The sequence below is a fragment of the Lemur catta genome, chromosome 9 (genome assembly GCF_020740605.2).
Source record: "Lemur catta isolate mLemCat1 chromosome 9, mLemCat1.pri, whole genome shotgun sequence".
Classification (NCBI taxonomy): Eukaryota; Metazoa; Chordata; class Mammalia; order Primates; family Lemuridae; genus Lemur; species Lemur catta.
In genome coordinates, this window is record NC_059136.1 from 54,274,491 (window position 1) to 54,295,524 (window position 21,034).

The 21,034-nt window shown below is 42.1% G+C and overlaps 1 long non-coding RNA gene across 3 annotated transcripts in view; it reads left to right on the forward strand.

Annotated features, from left to right (window-relative positions):
• Positions 1-21,034, forward strand: part of LOC123644957 — a 52,389-nt gene that overhangs the window by 8,765 nt on the left and 22,590 nt on the right. The window contains exon 3 of one of the 3 annotated variants that reach the window (XR_006737327.1): positions 14,612-14,642. The exons of 1 other annotated variant lie outside the window; for it this stretch is intronic. This is a non-coding gene — a long non-coding RNA (uncharacterized LOC123644957). Of the gene's footprint in view, positions 1-9,314; positions 9,737-14,611; positions 14,643-21,034 lie in introns of those variants that run through there. One more of the 3 variants, XR_006737328.1, reaches the window with a different exon arrangement.

Consider the following 21,034-nt stretch of genomic DNA (forward strand, 5'->3'; position numbering starts at 1 on the left):
TCTTTTTTTAAATTTCAGAATATCATGGGAGTACAAATATTTTGATTACATATATTGTCTTTGCATTGCCCAAGCCAGAGCTACAAGCATGCCCATCCCCCTTTGCAAAAGCTGAGCCCTTAATTATAGATGCCCTTCTCCTATTCCACCCCTCCTTTTTTTCCATCTAACGGTCTCCTACTCAGTCTTCTTGACTCTGTAAAATGTCATCTTGCTGAAGCCTTTCCTAGCTCATAAAAATCTACTGTTATTTCCTCCATCCCCTGATTCTCAAAGCACTTTCATGATAGCATATGGTGCTTAGATCATTTTAAACTATATCCACTTACAAATGTGTTTCTTCCACAAAACAACAGACCTCTCGAGGACAGGACTGTGCCCCATTCCTTGCTGTATTTCCTAGAATCTCATAGAATGTCAGCTTGCATGTAGGCACAGTGAGGAGGAGGACTCGCTATCCCATATTCAGTTTTGTTTCAGTTACAGTTTTTGATAGAAACTACTATCACTAGTTTAAGCATAAAGAGATTTATACTAGGTATTAGGTGGCTTACAAAATTGCTAGAAGGGCTAGAGGAGCAAGCTCTTGATTAAGCTTCTAGGAATAACTCTCAGCCCCCGGAATCATGTGGCCTTTGCCACAATAAGGAAGTAGACACTGCTGCAGGAAGCCACTCCTTTAGGAAGCAGCTGAGTCACATTGCCTCTGCCACAGTCTGTGTCCACAAAACAGGCACTTTACTCTCAGCCGATAGCTCTCTCTTCTTAACTCTGCGCCATACTCAAGTCTTATGTGAATGCATGCAATTGATGGGATCTAAAACACATCTGCAGCTTGAGCTGCAAGAAAGTCTGATAAATGTCCCTTTTTGCTTTCCAGCCTCTGTAGTGAGGGAGGTACACCAGAGGGAATTTGGAATGGATGTTAGTGTGCACAAGTATCTCCTTTGTGGCAGGCATTCCCACAACTGGGTAAGATAGCTACCATTATCCTCACGCTACCAGGAGAAGACAAGAGCTTGGCGAGAGTAAAAACTTGCTCTAGATGACATAGGTGGTACGAGTAGACTCTAATTGAAAGTTGAATGTGCCTCATTCCAAAGACTGCATTCTTTCTACCATCATAGTTATCTGGGGGTGTTTTAGTTAGGATATCTCACACAGGTCTAAAGGAAATAAACAACAAAACAACAGAAGTTTAACATCGTCTACCCCTTCTTGTTAGCGTTACTCTAGATTTTAGAGAGTATGTGTTTGTGGCAGAAATCTTTGCCTTTTTACTATGGCCAAATATGCTGGCTATCAGTCTAATGGTGGGGTTGGATAAATGTAAAGTTGCATAGAGCCTGGTAAAAAAAACAAATGCCATTTTTCACTTGAAAGCTCATGAATTCCAAATATAGATTGAGTGACGATGACTCCTGAAATAGTCTATGTCCCAGTGACTTGTTAATGTCCTAAATTACAAAACATCCTCCTCTGACTCAAGTCAATGCAAAACTAACCCAAATTAAATTCAGGATCACACTAGGACTGAATCCTCTGCCTGTACACTGAACATCCTTTCTTTGGTATTTCGAGTCATTTAGTGATCACTCTTAGGGTTAGGAAAGTCCACTGAGTCAGCTGATCCTAAACAGCATAAGCAAGAGAAAAATCCTCAAAAATATATTGAGAGATGACCTCAAATCAGGCTTTCTAGCTATAAAAATGCTGAGAAAGAGTAGGCAACAGATAGGCCACTTCCAAAATGCCACCATATCGCTATTTAGGGCAGCTGTCTGTGTGAAGGTCTAGGAAAGCCTGTGGAACCTAAAAATAGAGCTCCAAAGAGTACAAGAGACAGAATCCTTGGTCACAAAGAGAAAGGCAGGCTGCCATGCATGTAGGAGAACATGACAGTGTGTATTAGGAAAAGCTTTGGAAGAGGAGACAAAAAACCTGATATCTAATTCCTTTTGCAGAAGCCTAGGTAGACCCGGCAAGAGGTCTGTCTGAGAGAATCAGTGTTGATGTGTGGTGTTGAAGAGCCAGAGATTCATTTGGGTGGTTCCCTGGAGCAGCCAGCAGTAGGAAATGTTAGCAGTGGGAAATGGAGAAACCATGTTGCAGGTTCCATCAAGATCAAGGCCAGAGAGGCCAAGTCCTAACAACAGTTCCAGAGACATGTAAGCAGCTGTAAACTGGAGACAAAAGTAAGGGAATAAGAAGTTAGGCAGAGACTATAATGCAACCAAGAGGGAAAGTAAGGACTGAATTAAAGCCTGCGGTGAATGACAAGCCATTCATTGTTTGGATTACCTGAGGCTCATTTATATTGATTACTGAATACTTGAGTTATTATTCTCTCTTTTCAATTTCTCCTCCAAAATCCTAATTCAGAAAGGCATCACTTTCTGATCACACCCTCTTCTCCTTCCAGTTAGGCTGCACAGCCACTTGACTACACCTGTCTGGGACCTCCCTGTGACCTTCAGCAACACTCCTATCTTCACTGCCCTCCCTGTTCAACTTGAGTTCCTTGCTCTATCTTTTCAATCACTCTCTTATCCACATACTCGACTTCCTTGCTCATTTGCCCTTTCTTCATCTACTCTCCTACCAAACTCCCATGTGTGGCTAAGCACACACCTCACTGCTTCTTCATACCTCATCCAGAATCCAGAGGGGGGAACCACTCATGTGGAAAGACTGGAATCAACAAAAATTCCATCAACAAATTTAAATGGGCACCCAGAAAAAAATCTCACAAAGAAAATTCAGAATGGGGCCAGACCGGTATGTTTAAAAGCTCTACAGATGATTCTGGTGTGCTAGCATATTCCTTTAGAGAAGTTACTCTCTGTCTGTCCTTTTCCATCTCTGTCTTCCTGGTAACCAGAATGTAAGCTCCTAATTGACTTAATGTTTTCATAATCCTTATCTAGGTATAAACACAGAAAGAAGACAACTTTATGAAAGAGAAGGAAAGGGTCACCCAAGCAGCTTTGGCACCCAAAAGCATCAGGGGTCTCTGGTGGCTGTGGGAGGGCACATGAGCAAGAAGTAATGCCAGCTGAAACTGGACCATGTGATGGAAGGTCTCCATAACCCAAGCAACAGGGCTGTGTGGTCATGGTGCCCCTTGGGTAAACCACTCGGCTAAGACCAACCAGGATAGAGACTACAAGGCAAAGACTCAAGAAAATATTGGTGGAAAGTACAGACAATTGGTGCATTTGGGGATTTAATAAGCAGTGGTGACATTCAGACTAAACTGGATTATTTGGGGAAAGCAGGCTAGGGAGAGCTTGTCTAGAGCAGAGTAGGGGCACCACTCTCATGCTTCCATTTCTTCTCTGGAGCAGTGCAAGTCAATGCCTGGTGTATTACATCTTACTGAGTGTTCCAGAAGCAGTTCCAGCACATCCTGAAAAGGAAGATGGGGCAGGGAGAACCTAAACCCAACTAAGAATAGACTCAAAATGCATATCCTAACTGAACTGGATTAAGTCACTGGTCAGATAAATTCCAAGTATTTGGAATGAAGAAAGGGCACCTTGGGATGAGATTGAGACTAATAGTATCATACTTTGAAAAGAAGGTGAAAAAGCCATTTGTAGAGTCTAAGAAGAAGGCACAGAGCTCTCCATGCTCCCAGTGAGCAGTCTTGAGTGCTTGGGAGCCCTTGCTGTTTCTAACACTAGCTGGGAAATTAGATGAAACCTGTGCCTTTCTCAGTATGTCCACTGGACCCTTCCACATCACCACCACCAGTGATTATACCTGCTCCTTAGATTGTGTGTTCATAATCTAATTCTAAAGTGTTCACAACTTTCTTTAGTAATTTTGGGACATCAGTTCTAACTTTGAGTCCTTCTGCTACTATTTTTTGGAGCTCATCTTTGTGCCAGGATCTTTATGTACATTATCTTATTTAATCATTACAAGAAGTCTATGAGGTAGGTATATTATTGTCTTTGTTTTTTAGGCGAAGAAATGTTGCATAGAAAAAGTAAGTCCCAGTTGCTATGTAGTGCCCAAAGGGAGATTAGTGCCCAGGTCTGGCTGACTCAGTGTGTCTGTCGTCTTAGTTACTATCACTGCATTGCTTGTAACCAGTCCAAAAGAAGTAAAAAACCACATTGGAAAAGATTCATCAGCCCAAACTAAGCACCACCTTTCTTCCCAAGAGGTGAAAGAAATCATCGCATCCCTAAAGCAAAGTAAGCTATAGGTCTAAAAGAAGTTACAGGCATTTGCCTCTCTTACCCTTGACTCCTGAGTTCGGGTTTTACAAAAGCCTATGTTCTAAGCTCAGAAGTAATCAGAAGCATTTGTCTACAATCTGTGTCATAAGGTGATGCACAGGGGAAAGTGGTGAGAATAGGAACAGCTCAAAGTCTGGGGACATTAACCACGTGGCAGGTATGTCATGCTCCAGTTTACATATTCCTTCATTTATTCCTCCAACAACCTTATGAACCTGTCACTTTAGAATCCCCATTTTACAGATGGCTGTATGGAGAAAATGGATTCCACAGAGAGGTTAATAACTCACCTTAAATCACACAGCTAGTAGTTAAAGGAACAGAGATTCAAACCTGGGCACTTTGTTCACAGGGCCTGGGATCTTGTGCTTCACTAAGAAGTGTCTGGGGCCAGTGCAAACAGAATATTAAATGACACTTTCTGGTGGCCAGCAGAGGCTCCAAATAGCCTCACATTCTCTACAGGACCCCTGAGACACTGTTCAACAGGTTCTGCCACCTCAGTCCCCCTCCAGCTCCAGGTTATATACAGTCACATGCCCCCTAATGATGTTTCAGTCAGCAACAGACTGCATATAGGATGTCAGTCCTTTAAGATTATAATATTGTACTTTCACTGTACCTTTTCTATGTTTAGATACACAAATACCATTGTGTTGCAGTTGCCTACAGTATTCATTACAGTAACATGCTATTCAGGTTTGTAGTTTAGGAGCAATAGGCTATGCCATATACCCTAGGTGAGTAGTAGGTGTGTAGGTGGCTGTACCATCTAGGTTTGTGTAAGCGCATTCTATGATGTTTGAACAATGATGAAATTGCCTAACAACACATTTCTCAGAATATATCCCTATCATTATGTGACACAGGACTATATAAGACCATAAGAAATTCACAGGGTTTGCAGCAGCTAGATAGTGAGATTACTTTGGATTGAGTTGTTTCCCTTCTTGTTGAGTCATCCATCCATGGCAGAGGGAAAGGAGATGATCCTGCCCGCCTTGATGTTAAGCCAACTGAGGGGTCACCAAAAGAACCATTTGGGGAGCAAAACTCATATTCCTTGGAGTTTGAAGAATGCAGAGACCAGTACCTCATTCATACCTGAGAGGTCTAGATGGGGAGAGTCTGGGACTAGCCAGAGGGGTCTCTAGGAGCCTAGTTGACAGTGGGGGCATCTCCAAGGAGCCTCTGTTGGGACCCTTGGGAAAAGGAGTCAATATTGGGCATTCACGATCTATAAAAGGCCCTAAGCCCTAAGACTTTCCTTGTCCTTGCCTGTCCTCTCTTATGCCTATAGCCAAAGATGACAGAAGCCCTAATGAAGGTGCCTAATGGATGGGTGAGGATTTAACATCAAGCACCTTGAGGTTGAGAAGCCTGGAAAATGTCCCAGGTACTAAGCTGGCAAAAAGAGAAAGCTCACAAACTGCTCATCTTAATAACTAACAATGGATTAAAGACCAGAGGTCCCTCCCAGGTCTCTCAGATGGTGTAAATCCTGAGGTTATGGTACTTCCCCAAGGGAAGTAAAGAGTCCTATTTCTCCCAGCAAGAAGTAAAACTGAATTTTTCACCAACCCTGATTGGTCTGGACCAACCCAGATATAATCTGATTTAATAAAAAAAAAGAAATATGATGTTTGTTGCACATGAGTGTTATGGGGTAATTAATATAGGTCATGTATGTGCACAAGCTCCTCCTCTAATGTCCAGCACTTTGTAGAAGCTTAACAGGTGCTAGTTCCCTCTTGGACATTTCTTCTTACTGACCAGAAAATTTTATAATGGTCAAGGTTATTGACCTTGGAAATGACGGAAGAAGGCCCCTGCTCATAATAGTGGCCCCATGTTGCAAAATAAAGGTCCTCCAGTTCTTTGACCTCATTGTCTCTACTCCCTGCTTCTCCACTTTTATTGCCAAACAATTGCCCCCCAAACTCCTCCAGCTGCTATATTTTCATTCCTTAAAGGTATTGTGCAAATAGTCATCTTTCTGCCCTTTTCTCACATCCGTCTTCCTGCCTGGAATATTTGCCCTTCTTCTTTCTATTCCTCTAATGTCTACCCATTTGCCAACTAACCACCTCGTATGCAGTCCCCTACAAAGACATCCCAGTGCCTACCAATACATAATGCAAAATACAGGGTTTGCACTTAATAGAGGCTCCATTCATCTAGACATGCTTCTTGTTGAAATATTCATTCATTCAACTAGTATTTTTCTGAGTGCCTGCTATAGTCTCCATGAGAGCTAAGATATTTTCACCTAATTTGTTCACTACTATATTCCTAGTGCCTGTTATAGTGGTTTATATTTAGTAGATGTCAATAAACATTTGTTTCATGAGTGAATGGTGAGGATATAGTGGTGAACAAAAGAAATAAGGTTCTTGTTATTAACCATGGTGTTGTCTTGTTGGTGATAACAATAGCACATATTTTTTTCTCCATGACTCATGAATGATAACATCCCCCAAAGTTCTGTTCTAGATGCTCTTCTCTCTATACCCATGCTAGTGGCAAAGCCATCCACTCCTGCAGCTTCAGCCAGCACCTCCGTGCAAATGAACTTGTCTGATTAAGGATTGATTTTTCTTTCGCCAGAGGAAAAGATAAAGATAACTTTATTTCTGTCTATGTGAGTAGACCTAAGCTAGAGACATACATCCTCAGCGTAAGGGTACAATCCGGCTGTCAGATCACCTCCTATTCTCCTAAGACACAGAGGGGAAGAAAGAAGAGCCGTAGACCAAGGAATAGAGTTAAGACTGCACTTTCTTTACCACTCCAGGTGGATTCAACTCATGCTGGCAGAGGAAAAGGAGTTTTTAGTGAGATTTTGTATGGACAGGAGGGGAAGATTGTTGTGATATCCATGTCCTTAAGCTATAGCCAGAAGACAAAATCACTTCCTTTAGCAGGTCCCAGCAGGTACAGTGCTAGCAGCCCAGCCATGTAAGTGATGCATATTAACTTAGTTAATAAAACAATCCTGATGTTATTCCAACTTACAGATGAAGGAACCAAGGCACAGAGAGTTTCAGTAACATCCCCAGTGTTTACAGAGTCTGCAACTCGCTGGATTGGCCCCAGCTGGGGCCAAAGCAAAAGTTCTAACCACTATACTACATTGTCCCTGTGAGTACAAAGTGACATTTTCCTGGAAGACTGGTGCTTCCAGTAATGGCTTTATCCCAGATACATGTTAGGAAAACAGCCATAGAGGCAAATACACTCATGTGCTGCATGAGGACATTTCAGTCAGTGACAGACCACATGTACAGGTGGTCCTGTGAGATTATAATGCAACTGAAAACTTCTATCGCCTGGTGATGTCTTGATGACCCTGACCCTGTGTAGGCCTAGGCTAATGTGTGTGTTTGTCTTCGTTTTTAACAAAAAGTTTAAAAAGCAAAAATAAACATAAAAAATGTTAAAAATAGAAAAAAGCTTATGGAATAAGGATTTTAAGCAGAAAAATTTTGTACAGCTGTACAATCTGTATTTTAAGCTAAGTATTATTACATGAAGGATAAAAAAGTTAAAATTTTTAAAAGATTATAAAGTAAAAAAATTATAGTACGATAAGGTTAATTTATTATCGAAGAAAGAAAAAAAATTTTAAATAAATTTAGTGTAGCCCTCGTGTCCAGTGTTTATAAAGTCTGCAGTAGTGTACAGTGATGTCCTAGGCCTCCATGTTCACTCACCACTCACCCGCTGACTCACCCAGAGCAGCTTCCGGTCCTGCAAGCTCCATTCATGGTAAGTGCCCTATACACAAGTACCATTTTTTATCTTTTATGCCATATTTTTACTGTACCTTTTCTGCACTTGATATGCTTAGATACACAAATACTTACCGTCGTGTTACAATTGCCTACCGTATTAAGTACAGTACCATGGTGTGCAGGTTTGTAGCCTAGGAGCAGTACACTGTACCCCACAGCCTAGGGGTGAAGTAGGCTATACCATCCAGGCTTGTGTGAGGTACACTCTATGTTGTTTGCACAATGATAAAATTGCCTAATGATGCATTTCTCAGAATGTATTCCCATCATTAAGCAATACATAACTGTATATATTTCTCACCCTAACCTCCTTCCTAAGTGCCAGACCATGTTTCCAACTGGCTTCTAAAAAATTTTGCCAGATTGTCTCACCAGCACATTCAATCCAAAATGTCTAAAGATGAAATTATACTAGTTTCTCATCCTGAATTCTCTGTCCTGTTAATATCACCCTACATTTTCAGTCACACAGTCTGGAAATATTAATATCTGCATTTACTCCTCCCTCTTCTATTCATTCTACCCCAAATTAATTATAACATCCTATAGATTTGACTTCTGAAGTATCTTTAAAATATGATCCCTCTATTTAATTGCCACAGATTCAACCCTGGATTCTGTCCTTCACTGATAATAGCTATTAACCTACACAATGTTTATCCTGCATCACTCTCTCTCTCAAAGCTATCCAGAAAACCTAGATTGTATTAGTCGTCCTGCAGGACAATTCTAATTATATTGCTAATAACCTTGACGCCACCCCCCAGCCCCCACAACTGCTTACCAAATTACATACACATTTCCTTGCCTGCCGTTTATCTCCAAGACACCTTCCAGGCCTTGTCTCCTACTGGTCCCCTCCACAAACCCTATGCTTTGGCCAAATTGCATTGTATTTATATTTTACCCCCATGCCTTTGTTCAAATACTCACCCCCTCTTCTACCTTTCGAAGTTTTCCTCATCCTTCAAGGCCCACATCAAAGGAAGCTTGCTGTGACACCTTCCCTGAGCTCCCTGTGTGAATGTGCTCACTCTTTCCTGAGCTCCCATAACACTTCTCATCTTTGGCTTCTCTTCTGAACTGCTGTTCTCATCCTCAGTCTTGCTCCCTCCCATCCATACCTCTTCCTGAGGCCAGGGTAGTTTTCCAAAAATGCAAATTAACCCTCTCCAAGTCCTACACACACACACACACACACACACACACACACACACACACACACACACACCCCTACCTCTATATGTCTTCTTCATCTTTTATTTTTCAGGGATTGCAGGATCACTGAAGAGGAGGTGGGCAACAGGAAGAGTATGCCACTCTGGACAGATTCATGAAGATTCTTAATGTACAACCAATAAATCAAGTTGCTTTTGCTCCTCACCACCACTTTCAGAAGTGTTCGCACACCAGTCTATCCCACACAGAATCAGCAACACCAGTGTATTCATGTCAGTCCTGTACTCAGAAACTTCAATGTTTCCCCCACTTGCACTCAGCAATGTCCAGTTTGTTTCCAGCCCTCTGCTGCTTCCCTGTCTTTCTCATGCTATACTAGTCCCAATTCGGTGCTTTCCACTGAGACTCTCCTCTGAAACTGTTGTGCCTTTTGCTTCTATCTGCAATGTCCTTGTCTCGGTCAACCCAGGTGTCTGTGAACTCCCTCTCCTCTAGAGTCCCTGTATCTCCTGTTTGAACACCTTTTATGACACATACTGAATTCTACTTTGTAACTTATTTTTTGTGAGAAATGTATTATTCCATTACTAAGTTGGAAGTTCCTATGTTATATAACCAGCCTGTCCTGATTCCCCAGTGCGAGGGTTAATTTTATATGTCAACTTGGCTAGGCTATGGGTGCCCAGCTGTTTGGTCAAATACTAGTTTAGGTGTTACTGTGAAAGTAGATGTAATTAACATTTACAATCAGTTGACATTAATTAAAGCATATTACCCTTCATAATGTGGGTAGGCCTCAGCCAATCAATTAAAGGCTTCAAGAGCAAAAACTGAGATTTCCCAGGGAAGAAGAAACTTTGTCTCAAAATTGTAACACAGAAATCCTGCCTGAGTTTCCAGTCTGCTGGATGCTCTGCAGACTTTGTACCTGCCAGTCCCCACAGTCCAGTGAGCCAATTTCTTAAAATAAATCTCTTTCTTACTCTGTATGTGTATATGCATTGGTTCTGTTCCTTGGGGCACATGAGTAAGTCACATGTAATCTTGTTTTAAAATTAACCAATTCAGATCCCTATTCCTTCCTCAATACAAAGATGCCCCCCTACCCCCTGCCCAACATCCTCAGCCACAGATAAGTCAAAAATTCCAGTAGACTAGAAAATTGTGCCTATCTTCTGAAATGCTCCATTCTCTGCATCACGGAGTTTCTGCCAAAACAGGCCTTTATCCAGGTACTCGGGCAATCCTGAGCAGTCCCTGTTCTCTCCTAGTCACGCTCTGGTGACAAGGAACTTGCTGCTATGGCCTTACCTCCTCCGGGTGCAGGGAAGGGCTAGAGTAGCATCTCTCCCCCAGCCTTACACTCAGTAGTGCTCACGGCACACCATAATCGGCCTGGGCCAAAGCTATAATCACTGTTCTAGTGCCAGCCACACCCCGAGTCTACTTATGACAATGATGCTGGCCCTGGCCACCACTCTGGACTACCCTCCTCCTTAAAATGATTTTCTTCTTAAGACTTTCATTTACAAATAGCTGTCTTCAATCAGGGTCACTTCAATCCATCAAACATATTATAGAACACTGAATCTCAGATGCATAGATATCAGTTCCCTTCTTCCAAGAATGCTCCTTGGTCTCTATCCAAATTTGCCGTACATCTGCATAACTGAAAGGCACCAACAAAGTTGGCTCTTTCCAAAACAAAGAAGGTGAGCTCCAAAGCATATCTATATTTTCACTTTTAGTTTTAGAAGCTATCCGTAACTTACTAAGGGCAGCTTTTCTAGTTTTAAAATTGTTTTAAGTACCATTCATCATGCTTCTTCATCAGTGACTTCTCAGGCAATAGATCTCAAATAAATCAATGGATCAATAAACCAGTTCCTATTGGCCAAATATCCTGTCTTTTCCTCTCACTTTGGGCCTCAGGAATTTCTCCTATCCCTGAGTATTTTGTGGTAGTAACATCTCATAGAAGTAAGTTGCACTCTCCCATTGGACCCATAGTGTTGGGAGGTGTATTCAAGGTCTTCTGAAAGCCAGACAAGGAAATCTGTACTTAATCTGGAAAACAATAAATAGGGACCATTGAACCTGAATATTTAATTTCAAAGTAATAAAAAACAGATTCTCTGCTTTATTAATACTACAAATTCAGCATGTTATATACAGAGAGAAGATTTTTTTAGAGCAAGGGATAGCTACTAGTAAGCCTTTTGTGCCTGCAAGGGAAGATCAGGGTTTCTACAAACTGCTATTAAAAAACAGTTCCACATTGGAAAATTTTCAAATATTCCTCATTTTTGCAAATCACATTTGAAAAAAGAAAGCATTTGCATATTCAAGGTGAAATCCATGGAAAGTTGCCTCATGCCCAGTTTTACAGAGTAATTACTTCTACATTTTTGAACTGGCACCACCTTCAAAATATGCCAGCTCAAACTGCACAATAGACATAGGTATTAATTAGACAGGCTAATTATCCAGACTTGTTTAGACTAATCAAGTGATGAAACAGCTTCAATCTGTTAGATTTTTCTTGAGCAACTAACAGTAAAACATGAACTTGTTATGACTAGTAAATTGCACAAACACAATTTGCAACTAAGAGATTCTGCGTTCTCTGAATGCAGGCCCTCGCTCACAAGGCTGGGTCCACAGCCAACTCTGCCTCCAAAGGTACTTTGAAGAAAGATCTTTCTGTCTCCTTGCAGGGGAAAATCAATACCACACACTGGAGGGGAAGATGGAGAGTTAAAACGTCCTCTTCACACGGATGAGTAAACACCACCTCACCTCCGTGCTTAGGATGGTGTAGCTCAGAACTGCAGGCTGCAAGGCAGTCTCCACATAAAACCCTTCGCCAGCACAGAGAGGCAAGGCTAGCGCTCAGCCCCGGAGCTGGCATAGTGGAGCCCTTTGCCTCATATAATTTCATTTCTGTGCAACTGCAGATCTGTGTGCGCCTGCAGAATTGCATAATCTGCCATTTATTCAGCTGTTATTCCAGCAAACCTATTGTTTGCACACCGATTTGCCTGCCTGCCTAATAAATCCAAAGGCAGGGAGGGAGGGAGAGGAAAGTTTGCACCATCACACTGTGTTCTCAGCATCTCCTTCATCTTAAGCTACCTGCCCCTCCCACATTTAGAGAAAATCATAGGTCTCAAAGCTTCAGTGAATAAGAGCTTTGCGTGGGTCCTTCTCTCCCCAGTGTTCATCACTTTCTGGGAAAGATGAATGTTTTTCACATCCTTTGTCTTAACCTGGTTATGTTTGCCTCTCCTCGGGTCTGAAACAAAGCTTCCTTTCCTCCTGGCTTCTCCCTTGCTGCTCTTCTGTTTTTCCTGAGATGCCCTGGTATTTCTGGCTTCTCCCCACGTTGAGTCAGATCTGAGTATGGGTTGCAGAAAGCTTCCAACGTCATCACCCACTACTAAAGGTAGGCAGGCTCTGACAGCTCTTCACAGCCCACATCCTCAGGCTAGTATTTTTCCGAGACAATGATGATAAAAGATAAGACATTGTTCAAATGTTCCGATGCTGGGAACCGTCTAAAAGCAGGGCTTTGAAAATACAAAACACTGCTAGTTCCCAGGGACAAAATTCACATCTTTCTTTGTGCCATCACAAAGCTCTTCCACACCCCAGTAGAAGGGAGCCCTAATTACTCGTGACACTCCAGAGGAGCTGTGAGAAGCACACAGGCTGGTGCATAATGATGAGGGACTGGAACCGTGGCCCGGGTGAATCAGAAGTCAGGAGAGGCTGCTGCTGCCTTTCCTCACCAACACTCCCTGCGCCCTGCCCACAGGGGGCCAGTTAAGTCTTTCTATTGAGATTTTCCACCAGTAATTAAACCAGAATATAAAATAATTTCTGAACTATTCATCTTTCCTAATGTCAAACTATGTACATGTAGATGTGGGTTATAGAATATAAAGTAAGGGAGATGCACGTGAGTACTCGGGCTTGTACAATAGACATGCTTCTGGAAATGCGGATGAATTGTATTTTACCAGTCAAATCAAAGCCCTTGGGGACTTCGTTATTTAAAGACATTTTACTGTATACCTGCTTTACAAAATACATAATGTTTCTGGTAAATGTGGTTTTTCTTATATATTTTTTTTCAAGTAGGAACACAGTTTCTCATTTGAAAATGGGCATAGTAATGTGTTTCTTCAAATAGAAAGTTGTGAAAAAATTTCCTAGATTCCTGGCCAATCTATTGCAGTGCTCATTAAGGCCAGATTTATAATAATCTACAGGCAAATTCTAGAATAATCCAAGACATAACTTCCGTATCCCACATAAGACCTTTTGTCCTATCTATTCAGGAAAGTGCAGCCAGCCTGCTTTAGATTACAGCACACCTTTACATAGCTGTCCTCGCAAGACGGTTGCCCTTGCCCAGAACTGCACCCTTTCTTAAGGCAAAAATATCAATGTGGGGAATATCTGAGACACCTGATACCCTTTTCATCCTGATCACTTGGCAACCCTTATCTCTCTGTATAGAAAGTCACTTTAATAATGCATTCCTAGCTATCAGGGCTTCCTAAAACTTAAAGAAACTTACTTTTGAGATGGCAATTTTTTTCAAGTGAAAATATTTAGGTACAATCTGGACGACCACTAATTTAGGTATGTCATACAAGTACCTCAGAGACTGAAGTTTGTATTAACCAAACTAGAAGATGATATTTTTAGTTTGTATGCATTTGTTAATTGCAGTAAAACACTTGTAACAAACATGACCATTAGTGACATTTAGTACATTCACAATTGTGCAACCATCACCATTATCCACTTCCAGAATGTTTTATCACCCTAAAGAGAAACCTGTGCCCATTAAGCAGCGACTCCCCATCCTCCTCACTCAGCCCTCCATCTCCTGGCAACCGCTAAACTGTTTTCTGTCTCTGTGGATTTGCCTATTCTGGATGTTTCATACAAGCGGAATCATATGATAGGTGGTCTTTTGTGTCTGGCTTCATTCACTCGACATTGGCAGCCCTTCTGGGTACAAACCACCTCTAGTTAATTGCTTTGAGGTCTATCTTTCACTTCCATCCCCTCTCTTCCCTTCTCAGGCCCTCCCAGTGTTGTTTGCAACGTGTTCAGTGTGAAATGGCCATTCCCAAGATTGTCACCCACTGTGGGAGCTCCTCAGGGGCCTCTCAGACAGCCCTCTGCCACTACATTCCAGGACTGACTCTAGGGAGGTGGAAGAGCAGCAAAACACCCGCAAACTTTTCTGTGGTTTTCATATTTTAAAATAAAATGTGAGAGGTGCTTTTTTCTTTCCTGACAAATCTAAGTGAAAATTAACTGGTAAGAGAAATCTCTCCTGAAGTGTCACAATGTGCTTGTACTTAACAGAGCCACCCTTCAGATCTGCACCACAGATTAGCTCCAAAATGAACATCTGCCTAAGACCAAAAGAGCTGGCGTTGCTGACCTCATCCCAGATGTTCATCCACACACACAGTGCTCATACCGCACCGGCATTTTGTGTTAACAGAAGCAGTGTAAGAAAGAGCAAACGGTGGTGTGGTGGGGAGAACCCTGGACTCCAGGTGAAAAGATACTGCTGCCATTTATTAGTGACATTACCATGGGCAAATCATGGAACAACCTGAGCCTTAGGTTTAAAGGAGGCTCATTTTAAATCATGGCTGACCTCACCAGGTTGTCGCCAAGATGGAAGCCAAGAAAATATACACAAAAGCTCTTTGTAAACTGTGACCACATTCCCCAATGCCCACTAGCATGTAAGAATCATGTTATAAACTGGATTGTGTCTCCCCAAAATTCATATGTTGAAGCGCTAACCCCCAATATGATGGTATTTGGAGATAGAGCCTGTAAGGAGATATCAAAGGTTAAGTGAGGTCATAAGGGTGGGGCCCTAATCCATCAGGACTAGTGTCCTTACGGGGAGAGGACAAGACACCAAAGACCTCTCTTTCCATGTGCACCAGAGGGATGACAGCCAGCCAGAAGCCAGGAAGAAAGCCAGGAACTGAATTTGCTGGCACTTTGGTCTTAGACTTCTAGCCTCCAGAACTGTGAGAAAATAAATTTCTGTTGTGGTATTTTGTGATGGCAGCCTTAGCAAACTAATATACATAATGAAGGCAAGAACTTAGTCATGGGTTTCTGCTTCTGTGCCTAATGCATTGCTCAAGACATAGCAGACACTTGGTAAGATTTTAATGAACTAGTGAAAGAAAAAAATAGTGTCATTACAGTGTTATGACTATCAGTAACCAGGGCAACACAACTAACCTCAAATGAGCATCAACTATAGACAACTATCCAGATCATTTTTACGCATTATAACCAGGTTAGCACAAGATCATGTTTTTTCCCATTTATCTTTCTTTTAAATGCTATTAGACAGGAAACAAGAAACGTTGTTCTACTACGGCAAAGGATAGAAAAGAAAAGGGAACTTCAATTTGAGATGGGCTTTATTATAAGCCTAAAAAACTTGACTCAAAATTTACCTCTTCTAGGATTCACTGCTTTGTCTCTACCCGTGTTGTGATTATGTTGTTACTCCATACCCCATCACATAGAAACTTTACTCGCTAACATATACAACGTTGCAAATGTGTTTTCAAGTCTAGAAGCTTCTCCTAGACTGGAGCTAGCTCACTTCCTCCTTCCCTGCTTCCCCCCTTCATCCCTCCATTCATTCTTTCTTTCTTTGTTGTACCTGTTATAATTTTTCATTGTTTTGTTTTCAAATAACTTCTTGAGGCATGTGACAATATTTTAATGGGAATCCATGACATATTATTCACCACTAAATACTTCCAATTTTACCACTTTTTTAAAAAAGATATTTTCTCACACAATGACAATGCCATTATTATACCTAACAAGATAATAATAATTTCTTTTTTTGTCTAATACCCACTTCACGTTCAAATTTCTCTAAAAGAACCAAAATGCCCTTTCACAGTTGGCTTGTTTAACTCAAGGTCCACTCACAGCCTTTAGTGTACGTGGGACGGAAACTTTGTGTTTTGCTATTCTTCTTCTCAGCCTTCGTGCAGCCAATACTTACGGCTCAGTGGGCACTCAGTGAAGCTTTTTTCATGGAACAGACATTTATTGAGCCATGCCAGGTGCCAAACAATGTCTTAATTACTGGTAATGCAAACACAAATGAGATATGCTTTTGCCCACAGAACTCAAATCTTCAAAATTGGGGTGAACCAAAATGAATATTGTGAAGTAAATGAGTAAATGCAATCAAGGTGAATCTATCAAAGCTGGATCTGTTATTTTTCCTTCAGAAAAGGTTTTAGAGTGGAGTTTGTTAGGATGCCTAGCAGAAGCATCAATTTATTATTTCAATAGCTAAAAAAGCAGATTTAAAGTTCCATTGTTTGAGCACCATTTCAGAAAGGTTGCTGAACACACATTACTGATTTTTGTGGCTGTTGGTTCCACATTGTTCTTTATATTTTATTTTCAGAAAGAAACTGGATATTTAAATGTTAGATCGCCCTTCTCAATGACAAAACAACCCATCACTTAGTAGCTTCCTGTTGTCTACAGGACACAGGGCCACCTCCTTAAGCAGCCTGCCAGGCCCTCTAGAATCCGGTCTTGCCTGTTCTAAATTCATCTCCTACCTCACATCTTAGGCTCCAATGAAACTGAATAGCTAACGTCATCCCATCCTGAAATCTCTGTGTATTCATTCATGGCTTATTCCTTGGCCTCCGCCAGCCTCTGCTTGTCTGTCTCCCCTTTGTATGTCCTCTGCCCCGCCTCCCCTAGAAAACCCAGTCCAGGTGTCCCTGCCCCCGGGAGGCCTTCTGTGATCCCCTGCACTTGGCCGGAACCCCTCCTGCAGCTTCTAGGGCCCTATGTATGAATCTCAGTCAACACATACCATGTCGTGCTGTAATAATCTGTTGACCGGCTGACCTCTCCCTCCTTTCCTCCCCCTAGAGCAGACATGACCCCCTCCATGGCTAGGACCACTTGAATTTCACCTCAGTTTCCCCTAAGTGTGGCTGAGGCCTGGCAATAGGAGGCCCTCAAGAATTCTTTGGGCAAAATTCCTAGATTACAATGTGAATTAAGTAGATAGTTTTTAGAAGTTAAGAGGTAAAGATCATGATGTTCTTTTCAACCCCTTTAGTCAGATATTGCCAGATGTTAATCATGTGACACTGGAGCTGGAAAATGTAAGGAATGTTGTAGGGTAACCCTCTCATCTGGCAGTAGAGGGGACCAAATCCCAGAGAGGAAATGGGCATGGGTGTTCATGGATACCCACTGTATTACTCAAAGTCCCAACAGGAAAGAGACAGCACACCTGAATAAGGAGGGTGTGTTTGTTTTACAAAAGCACTGCCTACAAAGGTCGAGATGCAGTATGGGGGAACCACAAGAGGTAGTTTAATAACCTGAAGCTAGAACCAGCAGGGGAGTTGTTAACCACTCTAGGGCTAGGGTGACCAACTGGTCCCAGTTTGCCTGGGATGTTCCAGTTTTAAAACTCAAAGTCCCATGTCCTGGGAATACCTTCAGTTCCAGCAAACCAAGACAGTTGATCATCCTACCACGAGCTGAGGTAGGAAGGAAGTAAATGGTTATTAAAACCTGAAAGGAAAGACAGTCCCCTTGAAAGGAAGCAGTGATCTTCAGACAAGGCCACATTTAACCAAAGGGGCCTCACAGGGAGGAAGTCAGAGGCATAGAAACCCCGACCTCACTCTTCTCCCTCCTTCAAAACTCCTGCCTAAGCTCTGCACTGGGCTCCCCACGAGCCAAAGCCAACCAGAAGCCTAGTCCACAGAGGATAGAGAAGGGTGGAGGGTGCATCTGGAGCTGCCAACAGGGCACCCTGCCCAGCTGTGGACACACGGAAGAGCCCACCTCCCTGTCCAGTGTGGAACTCACTAGTCTTATTGCAAGAACAAGGTGATGTTACTCAAATCCTCAAACCCTCCCCATGGTTTCCAAACATTTCCAACAAAAAAAGGCTAAGGGAGAAGGGTGCTTTTAAATTCTTCTGCTTGTCTCTGGCCCCCACCCTTCTCCACTCTGCACACCACCTTGCCACCCCTGGGTGCTGCCTCTGGTCTGCAGTGCATAGGTCCAGATGTAAGATGCATCTTCTTCCTCAAATCCCACAAAAAACATCCACTCACAAAAGGCAACTTTTGTGTTTATCAGATCATATTGGAGATTTGGAGGGAGACCCAAGAAGAGTTTGTATGGCAAAGAACTTCAAATTGAATAAGACCTCCTTCTGATTGGCAGCCCTCAGCCCCTCCTCCACCCAGAGCTTCACGGGCTACCACTTGCTCTACAGTGCCCTCTCACCCAAAATCGTGTCTTTCCACCTCTCCCCACTTCCACCTCTCCTCTTACACCCTCCTTCAACAGGACCAAAAGATGCCTCTTGAGCAGTTTGCTGTTTGCTTCTGGGCCTCTGCAGGACCAGTCTGCATCCAAGCCATGGGCTCTCACCCTCTTCCCCAAGAGACACCCTCCAGTGCTCTGCCCACCAGGCCCAGATCGCCTTCTGCAATGAATTCTACTTCCAGCTGTTCGTTGAGAAGTTTTTCACTTCTTGTACATTATTCCAGAGACAGCAGTTGATTTTGGTGTAATCCTTTGAGAAGTTTATTAATCGACTTGCATAAAAGCCTGTATTACTGGCTTTCTTGTCTTGTGAAATTCAGTTCTTCCTCTGAACATGTCACAGTGCATTACCCTGCTCCGAATTCGCATATTTAAACATCTTGTAGTTGTTCAAGTAGCATAGTCATGCCGTACTGAGCTCATCTTTTTCTTTCAAAGACTGATTCAGGCAGCTTAGGATCTCGCTCTTTAAAATGACATTGAGGTGAATCTTACTGCATACAAGCTGTCAGTCCACATGTAATTTTGATTTCCAAATCCTATAAGGTTCTGTATCTTCAAGAGTTATGTTCATACCTGAGCCTTTTACCAACTTTATGTTTGGCCTTAATGTAAGTACAAAAGGCCAGGTCCCTTCAAGAATGCTCAGAATGTTAGGGAGAAGCTTTATTTAAATACTGCCAGCCTTGATGTAGAAAACCAAAGGGAAGGAGATGAACTAGGTTTAGAGCTAGAAACTGCTCCCTGTTTATGTTGTTTCTTTTGAAGATAACGAGAGAATGATCCCTCCAATCCTCACTAACAGCTTGGCTGCAAGGTACAGAAGGATTTAAAGGAGACCCTAGAGTTAAATTAAATTGTTAAGTCATTTAAATCACAGAGTATGGAATTTCAGAGTTTCTGCATTGTTTTGCCTTAATCCAGACTTAAATATTATATACATATTTGCATCTTAGCATCTACTCAGTCTTGCTTTTGCTGTTTTATTTGCTGAATTTGGTCAATTTTGAAGATTCCTATGAATTCAACATCATTTGAAATTATATCTCTTCTTGTCCTATTATCTACACATCTTATTGCTCTGATGTAGAAGTACTTTGTAAGTATGTCTTTAGTTTTATAAACTACATGTACAGAGTTAGAGAAGCATAAAGGAACAGGGTCCCGCTAGAGGTCAACAGCCTGAGGCTTTAGCATTACCCATGCTAATGAGTATGTGAACTTTGGTGATTGAGCTTTGGTTGCTATCGCCTTGCTTTTAGCTGCAGGTTATAGAACCACCACTGGAAATAGCTACCAATAAAAAAAAAAAAAAAAAGAAAAAGATAAGTGTTCTGTTCTTATGGTTTAAACCCCTCTTAGCTGAGTTTTCTATTACACCAAGATGCTGGATCTGACATCTCTGCAGTTTTTTTGAGGAGAGACCCTTCCCTCATGGTCACAAGGTGGTTGCCACACTCTAGCCATCCCACATGGCCATTATCCGAGGTTGGAAGGAGGTGGGTAATGAGGGAGTTAGAGATCACTATCCTTGTATACTTCTTTCATCAGTGAGGAACTCTCTTTCCCAGACTCCCCCCTCCAAACCCAACATACTTCCTTTACCATCTCAATGGCCTGAAATAGATCACAATGAAATGTCTAGTTTCAAGGGAGGCTGGGAAAGTGGGTAATTTTATCAGCCTTTAGAGTGGCAGGCAGACAAGGGAGAAGGTCATTAGGCATAGCTGGGACAGAGGCTATTCCTGAAAACCTCACATGACCACGAGGCCACTCATGGGAAAATTCTCTGGAGCTGCTATATTTAAACCCACATCAGAGCCTCATGACTCTCTAATAATATAGACATATTTATCAAACCAAGAACTATCTTGTGTAGTTTAACTGATGACTATAAGGAAAACCTTCCTGTAACAAAATAATTCAAAACAAAACCAGAAAACGGAATATGGGAGAAGATTTCAGAGGAGTCTAAAGATGTCAACCAAATGCTACCCTAGGCCCTTCAGCATCCAGGAGATCACTTATCAATACATGAAAAGTAGAAAAATGAGCAGCAGTTCTTTCACTAAATCACAATGTACTCTGAATTAAGAATAGATTGTCCTGATGAATTTAAATCAGAAAACAAATCGATGAAGGTCTGCGACATCCCTTTCCAGATATCTCACTAGCCTCCCATGCACACTCCTGAGCCCACTCCCTGAGCATGACCCCAGCAGGCTTTCGTGCATAAAGTGGAACTAGTCAACACAGAAATTAAGCTACAGCTTAGCAATAACCATTTGGTGACTCGTGGAGACATGCATCATGAGAGAAATGTCAGAGACTTGGCAGACATAAATGTCTGAAAGAAAACATTCCAATAGAATGTACTGAAACACACAAAATCCAAGTGACAAGCCA